This window comes from Mastomys coucha, unplaced genomic scaffold (assembly GCF_008632895.1).
Source record: "Mastomys coucha isolate ucsf_1 unplaced genomic scaffold, UCSF_Mcou_1 pScaffold14, whole genome shotgun sequence".
Taxonomy (NCBI): domain Eukaryota; kingdom Metazoa; phylum Chordata; class Mammalia; order Rodentia; family Muridae; genus Mastomys; species Mastomys coucha.
The window spans coordinates 124,104,955-124,114,602 of NW_022196896.1; positions in this window are offsets into that span (position 1 = coordinate 124,104,955).

Consider the following 9,648-nt stretch of genomic DNA (forward strand, 5'->3'; position numbering starts at 1 on the left):
GTGACTTTCTCGACCTGTCTTTTGTCACGTGTATAAGGAAGCACTGCTCTCTACATATACTGAGCACCAGATAAAACATGACAGAGAGGGGATTTCTTATATGTCTTTACATTTTTCTCTTGAATTATATGGCAATAGTTCTATTATGTTATGTGCCTATTTTTATGAGTCATTTCATAACCAACAAAAGGTATAATCTCTAATCTTTACAGAATTCCATGACAGGATCAGTAAAAGACAGAAGAGTCTAAATGGTGCCCCACAGGTGAAAAACTATTGCACATGGATTTATTTACTTTCTTTTCTTTAAAATAGCTAAATCTTACTCTCTGAAATTTCTTATAAAAACCTGTATCTTCTTTCACACAAGTGGTTGTTAGCAACATCAGCAGTTCACCTGACCTTAACAGCTTTAGTTCTATAATAATGGTCCTTCTGCTGCCTGCCCATAGGCACAGCTGAGTAAATTACACCAGGAATAATTAGCAAAACAAGAACAACAGGTGGCAATGTGGTCAGGCTGCCAAAACCCTAGATTCTTAATGTCTCATGTATCTACCCATTTCCATTGCCCAGTTTTTCTCTTGATATTGGATACTGTGTTCATTCCCCATTGCTCATTTTAATGAATACTTAACTGTATGAAATATTTGTTCATGTCAAGGGAATTCCCCCTGGTTTCAGAAAAGAATGCAGAAACCACTTCAGAGTTTAATTAGGGAGATTTTGGAACCTCAATGCGTATTCAACCAATTTTGTCATAACTAAAGGCCTTTTCGCTTCCCTTTTGTCTACACAATCATTCACAATGCAGTAGAAAAATTCCCTTCCCTCTCTGGTAAGCTTAACCAAGCAGGACAGTCAGCAGGAGTGAGGTCACACTGGAAAAGATTTTTAAAAGGTTTTTCTAATACCTTTAAAAATTCAAGTTAAGATTTAATGAGCATAGCAGAGAACTTAGATCCCCAAGGGGCAAATCAATTTTGTTTTTGCACTCTTGTACCTTTAGTTGAAGTGAAATACCACCTCAACGGACTGCTCAGTGGCTACCCTGAGCCCCGTATTCCCGAAAGAAAGAAATTGTGTACGGCCAATGAGTTTCTCTCACCCAAAGGTTCCCAACACTGTCCAGACATTTTATTTTTTTAATAAATGTGGGGAAGGAAGTAGTTGCTTTTTCAGCAGCAAGAGAGGTGTGAGGCTTAAGAGGACTCCGAAAGTGTTGGGAAAGTGGGATATGATATGCTTCATGATTTTGTCTTTCCCTTGGCCCTGGGTCAACTACTGGTTCACAGTACCACAGACACACTATGGTTTAATGTGATGACTTGTGGACAAAAACAACAAAAGGAAAAAAAAATACTGCCTTTGAGCAGCAGATGAGGTGAGGAATTCATGTTCACTTTCGATTTTATTACATATATGCTGTTTAGGGGAGTTTTAGACTGCAGTGGTTAGAGAAGAATGATTCTACCCTTTATAGGTTACACAAGTGCTGCAACTTCTTATACCATCTCAGATCACCATGACTGCTTCTAAAAGCATCTTATGTTCCAGATGGTTTCTCTGGACTTTTTACTGTGTTCTGTTCTCTGCCTGCAGTAAGGAAATTATATACTAAAGATTAACTGACCATGTCATTTCTACTCCCAGGATGCCATGCTGAGGGTCTACTGGCCTGCACAGGATATGGGTGGCTCAAGCCTGAGAACGAGAAAGCCTGGCACTGGATGAATGCATATTCTTCCTCCATTCAGCAAAAGTAGTTCACCATAGATCAGTGTTAAGTAACATTCTGAATTGAGCTCTTGATCTAGATAATATTTAGTTCCTTTACCTACCTGTGCATATTTTCAGATTATTTTAGTGACCATCTTCTCAATAAAACCTACAAAGTCATCTTGTTTAAATTTGTAGACAGAAATAAGTACACCTTACTGTTTATTCTTCGATGCTGTGAGTTTCTTGTAGTGTCTTTTCTACCATTCTGAAAAATCAGTTTCTTGGTCTGTGATATTTTCTATCACCAAGTTCTATCTCCACTTCAATTCTTGTTAGTTTTGACTTTCTTCATTAAAATGCACACTAATCATGGTCAAAGAGTTCTGACCACATTTTTACGTAGATCTCAAGTGCTCAGAACAGAATTTGGCAAAGAGGATGATGAACAAATGTTCCACTCTGTGAATGTCTTAAATGGTGTGTAGAACTCAGTATAATGTGAGTTCAGGTAACATCACTTTCATCTTTCCTAATTAGCTGCATTCTACATTTGACTTAATATTTACATCAATAATATGAGTAGCCATCATCTTCACCCTACTGATAAGGAAAAAGAATTTGTTCTAAGTCATGTAGCTTGTAACTGGTCAAGGTAGACATGTAGTACCCTTCTGGCTGACTCTCTCTGTAGGTTATTAATAACTTACCCTCTCTCTGTCCTATCTGTATGTTATATATAATTTGCCCCTCTCTTTGACTCCTATTTGTATGCTATTTATAATTCTCCTCTTTCTCTGACTCCAATCTGTACATTATTAAAATTCACCTCTCTGTCTTCTCTCTGTATGCCATACTTAATTTCCTAGCTACCTTGTTTATCTTTGGTAAACCTAAAGCAAGGCCTTGAAAAATATGCAACTCCATGAAGACAGTTAACTCTTGATCTTCAAATGATTCCTATTGATTAGAAACTTGCAATTTCTTTTGCTCCAAATTCTGTTGAGTTCTTTATTTCATCTAGAGTAGAGAAATAATCTATACTTTGGATACTTCATTTTTTTCTTCCCAAAATGAACATAATTACTGACCAAAGTCTAAAGCTAAATTTAAATTTCCTGGCTTCTCAGCATTTATCTGATTTTGACCTTTATGTAATTCTTAGACTTCTGGTACAATGTGACACTGAGAATGGCTGGCATTTCATTTTGATACATAGTTATTTTTATAAACATTTTGTAGCTGTTCTATAAGAAATTACTTGCAAGTATAACGAACACATACAATAAAGACATAGCCAATTCAATGTAATTGCCCTGGGTGAATTATTTTACATTTCTTTAGAAGGAGTGGTGTAATTTCTTTTAGACTTCTTGATTACCCAGTCTGCAAGTACAATGATGAGTATATGCTATTTAAATTTTCTTCAATGGAAAAGGAAAGTCTCAAAAATTAAAGGTCATTTAACATGAGTCTTTCAATGCATTATTATATTTAATGGGATAGGCAAGATTATGCTGAGGTAAGATAATTTGAAAATCTATCGAGTTTACAACAAAGCCCATTTCTTCCTTGTGCCATATGCTCACCACTAGCAGTTTATTGTTCTTTTCTACATATTCACTTCCAGACCCATGCTAGTACATCAGTCTCCATGCAGAACTCTGGCTGGATAAAGTGTAAAAGACACAAGACAACTCACATGATTTCTATGTTTTTCTATAGCTGGGGACAAAAAATCCAACACTTTATGCATGTCTGGCAAGCAATGTACAATCAAGCCATGTTTCTAGACACAGTTCTTAACACTTCTCAGAACTGATACTTAATCATTTAAAACAAACTACATGTATGCATAAGTTGACCAGGCCAAATAAGGGTGCTATCAAACATATGCTACAAAATTAAAAGTGAGGGGAATTCTTTTTTTTTTTTTTCAATAGTGAGGGGAATTCTGTAGAAGTTTTTCTTTTCAGGGAAGCCAGTGAATAACTTTACATGCTAATAATATCTGCTTTTTTTAAAATCTGATGTGCACAGTATTTGGAAACTGACTTCTATTGGGTTGTGGGACATAGGTTTGTAACCTCAGCAGTTTGGGGGGCTGAGACAGGATATTGTTGAAGTTAAGGCCTGCCTGTGTTAAAGAGAGACTTCAAGGCTACTACTGTACGTGTTTAAGCAAGGCCAAGCTTCTAAAGTGAAAAATGAAAAATGGTGCTGTAGCTTAGTTGTGGAACAGTTGTTCACACGTGAAGAATGCTAGTCTCAATCCTCATTATTACAATAAATAAATAAAAGGTGTTTTCGTGGCAGTGCAATGGAATGTTTGCTCTGTTGCTGTAAGCTCTGGGTTCTAACAAACACAGCTAAACAGAAGGCTCTGTGCAATATATATGCTTATTCAGCTTAAAAAGTCACTAGTGAGTTCTGACCTCAAATTAAGTATAAAACCAGAAACTTTCTTTCCGTTTTCTTCTTTCTTCCTTCCCTTTTCTTCTTTAATTTGTGACTGTTCATATGTGTGTCTGTGTCTGTGTATAATGTGTGTACACACATGCCTGACTATTTCCAGCATCAGCATTCTAGGACTCTAGAATGAATCTGGAAACACTCACTTCCTATAATTTTTAGGCAACATTAACTTTAAAAATAGATTAACTAAGCATATTAAAATAATCTTTGAAAAAATGATCTGTGAGAAATTGCCAGTGATGTATCTACATTTCAGTTTGCTCTTCCAAATTATGAAACATGATGTGTACATTTTTCATGTTGGATCATTAAATTCATTTTAACTGACATACTTCCAAAACTGAATTGACAAATTAAAGAACATAGATTCTAGAAATCAGAGTACAATTATAGAAGCAGAAGAAAAGACAAAGTAACCACAGGGTTTGAAGCAAGTCTGCCATTGGGAGATATTCACTGCCTTGTTGGAGGCTCATAGCAAATTCTTTTTCTTTTTCTTCTTCTTCTTCTTCTTGTTCTTGCTCTTGTTCTTCTTCTTATTTATCATTCTTGTTATTTATCTTCCTTTTTTATTGTTTTTTGTTTTGGTTTTTCAAGACAGGGTTTCTCTGTGTAGCCCTGGCTGGCCTGAACTCACTCTGTAGACCAGGCTGGCCTCGAACTCAGAAATCTGCCTGCCTCTTCCTCCCAAGTGCTGGGATTAAAGGTGTGTGCCACCACTGCTAGGCCTCTTTGTCTTCTTCTTTTTTATTTTTTGATTGGAAGATAACTTTTATTTGTTGAAAATGTTGTAGATGAATATAGTTTTTTAAATTATCATTATTCTTTAATCTTTTTTTTACAGTCCAGTTGTTATCCCCCTCCCGATCTGCCCTCTGACTGTCCCACATCCCATACCTCCTTTCCCCGCCACCTCCCTGTCTTAAGAGGATGTCCTCCCAAACCCCTACCCCACCCCACCAGACCTCTCTACTCCCTGGGGCCTCAAGTCTCTCCAGAGTTAAGTGTTTGTACTCTCACTGAGGCCAGATCAGTCAGGCCGTCCTCTGCTGTCTATGTTTTTGGGGCTTTGTATCAGCGAGTGTATGCTGCATGGTTGGTGGCTAAGTGTCTGAAAGATCTCAGGGGTCCAAGTTAGTTGAGACTGCTGCTCTTCCTATGGGGACACCTTCCTCCTCAGCTTCTTCTGGCCTTTCCCTAATACAACCACAGAGGTCCATTGGTTGAGTGTAAGTATCTGCATCTGACTCCTTCAGCTGCTTGTTGGGCTTCTCAGAGGACAGCCATGCTGTGTTCCTGTCTGTAAGCACACTGTAGCATCAGTAATAATGTTAGGCCTTGGGGCCTCCCCTCGAGATGGATCTCAATTTGGGCCAGTCACTGGACCTCTTTTATTCTCTCAGTCTTTTCTCCATTTTTGTCCCTGCAGTTATTTTAGACAGGAACAACTCTGGGTCAGAGTTTTTGACAACTCCATCCCTCCACTTAATACCCTGTCTTTCTTCTGGAGATGGTCTCTACAAGTTCTCTCTTCTCACTGTAGGGCATTTCATCTAAGGTCACTCCCTTTGAGTCCTGAGAGTCTCTCACCTCCCAGGTCTCTGGTACATCCTAGAGGGTCCCCCCCACCTCCTATCTCCCAAGGTTGCCTGTTTCCATTCATTCTGCTGGCCCTCAGGGCTTCACTCCAGTTCTCTTCACCCAATACCTGATCATGTTTGCCTTTTCCCCTCCCTCTCTCTTCTCCCACCCAGATCCTTCCCTTGATCTGTCTCCCTTGATTATATTCTTCTCCCTTCCAAGTGGGATTGAAGCATCTTTACTTGGGCCTTTCTGCTTGTTAACCTTCTTGAGTTCTGTGGATTGTATCCTGGGTATTCTATAATGTTTGTGGCTAATACCCACTTATTAGTGAATCCATACCGTGCATGTCCTTTCAGGTCTGAGTTATCTCACTCAGGATTTTCTAGTTCCATTCATTTGCCTGCCAAACTCAGGATGCCCTCATTCTTATTAGTTAAATAGTATTCCATTATGTAAATGAACCACAGTTTCTGTATCTATTCTGTTCTGGGACATCTGGGTTCCTTCCAGCTTCTGGCTACTTATTTTGATCATATTCATCTATTATTGCCATTTCAAAACTCTTCTTAGCACCTATACTCTATTTCCTTCCCAGGTTCATGTTCTCTATTTATAATCTGCTCTTCCCTCACTCCCTTCAACCCCTCATATATCCCTCTTGGCTCTTTTGGAAATTTACTGGGTCTTTGTTTTATTAATTTTCATTATATACATATCCACATTCCTACACACACACACACACACACACACACACACACACACACACACACACACTTCTAAATACCTAAGTACAGCTTGTTTAGTTTGTATAATGTATTTATATGCATATTTTAAAGGGGATTATCATTTGGTTTTGAATAAACAATTGGTGTGCACTTCCCTGGAGAAGTTACAATTTCTTCCACTCTCAACATTCTTTTATAGAATAATCTAAAGATGTCTGTGCAAGTTCTTTTAAATCCTGTTGTAGAGTCCCTGCAGGTATCACTGCTGGAAGGGGATGAGCTGTGCAGAGGTGAGAATGAAAGCTCTGTGCAGCTGGACATGTTAGTCAGACTAGATCAAGACTCCTAGCGAGTCTGATTCTGCGGTTTATGCTTCTTACACATTTAAACAGTAAAACTTTGGAAAAGGGTTTCCATGTGACAGTTACCACAACAAAAGTTTAGGCCTAGCTACATACAAATTTCCTAGCAAAGTGGGAAGTCACCTATGACCTTTATAATGAAAATGAGCTCTATTAGCTGGTAAACAGATCTCAAGGCAAGAGCCTAAGGAGAAAAAAATTCTAATAAGTGTAAGGATAAATTCTATTGGTTGAGGAAGGAAAGTAGATGGGACCTTGTTCCTTGGTATAAGTTCTGTTCACTGAGAGCAAAGCCCAGTATTAGGGCCTAAACAATTCTCAAAATTTACGGAATATTCAGTTTGAGGCTGGCTCCTAACAGGATAGCTCAGGATCACCAGTCACTTGTCCACTTTCACTAGGCATTCCAGGTGACCAGGCATCATTCATTTTCCTGTTGAAGAAAATAGGACCATAGATTGGCAATCTTGGATTCTCAGCTGTGCTTCCTACAAAGTTCTAATTAAATTCAGCAGTGAGTCTATCCAGTTCCTCCTCTTTGTGGTTTTTGATGATGTTGCTTGCCTGTTTTTTTTTTTTTTTTTTTTTTTTTTTTTTTTTGTTTTGAGAATTTTCACATGAGCTTGTAATGTGATTTTTTTGAGGATTTTACATGACCTTGTAATGTGTTTTAATCAAACACACTCCCTCTTATTCTTCTGGTCAATTCCTCCCGTGTCTCCCCAGCCACTGTTTCCTCCAACTTCATGTTTCCTCTGTTATTTGTTTTTGTATGTTTGTCTTTATTTGTTAAACCCATTGAGTCTGCTTACTACTACCTATACATGCGTGGGTCCAAGATCATCTGGTGAAGCTTGTGTGTCTTCGTTAGGGTTTCTATTGCTATGAAGAGACACCATGATCAAGGCAACTCTTACAAAGGAACACATTTAATTGGGACTGCCTTATAGTTTCAGAGATTTAGTCCATTGTCGTCATGGCAAGAAGCATGGCTTCATGCAGGCAGCCATGGTGCTGAAGAAAAAGATGAGAGTTCAGATCTGCAAGCAGCAGGGAGAGAATGAGACACTGGGCCTGTCACTATTCTATTGGTTGAGGTAGCTAAGTACATGGGACCTCTTCTCTTGGGATGATTTCTGTTCACTGAGAGACAAAACCCAGTATTAGGCCCTAAATCATTCTTAGAACTTGGGGGAAAATTCAGGTGTAGCTTGCTTCCTAATAGAATAGCCCTATTGTTATTCGGCAGAGCATCTGAGCATCAGAGATGTCAAAGTCTGATCCATATGACACAGTTCCTCCAATGCCACACCTATTCTGAAAGGTGCACGGCTCCCTATAGTACCAGTCCCTATAAGCTATAAGGGGGTCCATTTTTATTTAAACTACAACAATGGGTAACATCTGAGAGATTAAATCTCTAAAAAACCAGACTGTCCTTCCCTCTCGCAGCGATTGGTTGTGCCAGTATTTCCCAAGCAACAGTGGGACTTCATGAAGCTCTCTATCAAATAAATTGGGAATTTTAGCTGTCTTGATTTAGTGTAGGCATTGTCCATGCATTCATAGATGTTGTGGGTTTATGTGTGAAATGATCTGTCATGTCTTGCAAATAATATTTTTACTTCTGATGTCTATCTCTTAAAATCTTAGTTTCTCTTTTGTGCTAAGAATTCTTAAGCTTTGAGAGAGGACTGCAATAGAGTTGAAACATTTAGATTAAAGAATAGTCTCTTAACAAAACCAATAAGAAACAATTTTAATCTGATTGTACATGGGCTTCCACATTAAGTTACCATGTTCTGTGTTGACACCTGTTTGCCATGTGCATCGCATCACACATTTCTACATGTGACTGTGTGCAAAAGGATCAATGATTATATACATTAAAAGGGGTTCCTGAGTTTTCCCACAGTTTTCCACTTTCTGCACGTGCCCAATTGTGGGTTCTTTATTAAACAATATCTATTATTACGTTTACTACTATGTCTATGGGGCAGAATAATAGTAGCAGAGTCTCTTCTAGAGCCTAAGACATAGCCAGCCGTTGAGTTTTTGCCCAGGTAAGAGTAAAGGAAATGGGCTCGGTCCTGTGGCATGGACCTTAAGGGCAATCGGTACATGCCTGATTACTCCTCTAATATTCATGCATTAGGTGGACCTTAAAGGCAATCAGTACATGCCTGATTACTCCTGTCATATTCATACATTAGAGAATCAATAAGTATGCTGGGCAGTGGTAGTGCATGCCTTTAATCCCATAACTTGGGAGACAGAGGCAGGCAGATTTCTGAGTTCGAGGCCAGCCTGGTCTACAGAGTGAGTTCCAGGACAGCCAGGGCTACACAGAGAAACCCTGTCTCGGAAAAAAACAAACAAACAAACAAACAAACAACCCAATGTAGAATCAATAGGTATATCTTGACAGACAGTCTTTATAATTTTTTGTCCCCTTATGTCATGCATAGAATCCACTAGCACTATGGGGTCTAGCTAGTAAGGATGGAGCTTCCATGCCAGTATAGGATTCAGTTTTCCATGTCCTATCATTCAAGCATTTCACATCTTCAGTAAAAGTGTCTTAATATTGAGCTCTGGATAGTAACCAAAAGAGAGCTATAACCATATCAACTCACTAACCAACAACTCATAAAGGGATAACCCAAACCTGGCAGTGGGCTTTTTATTTGATATTCTATTATGCCTGGGAGAAACAGCTCCATTTAAACATCCTTCATACACATACACACACATACACACACACACACACACACACACACACA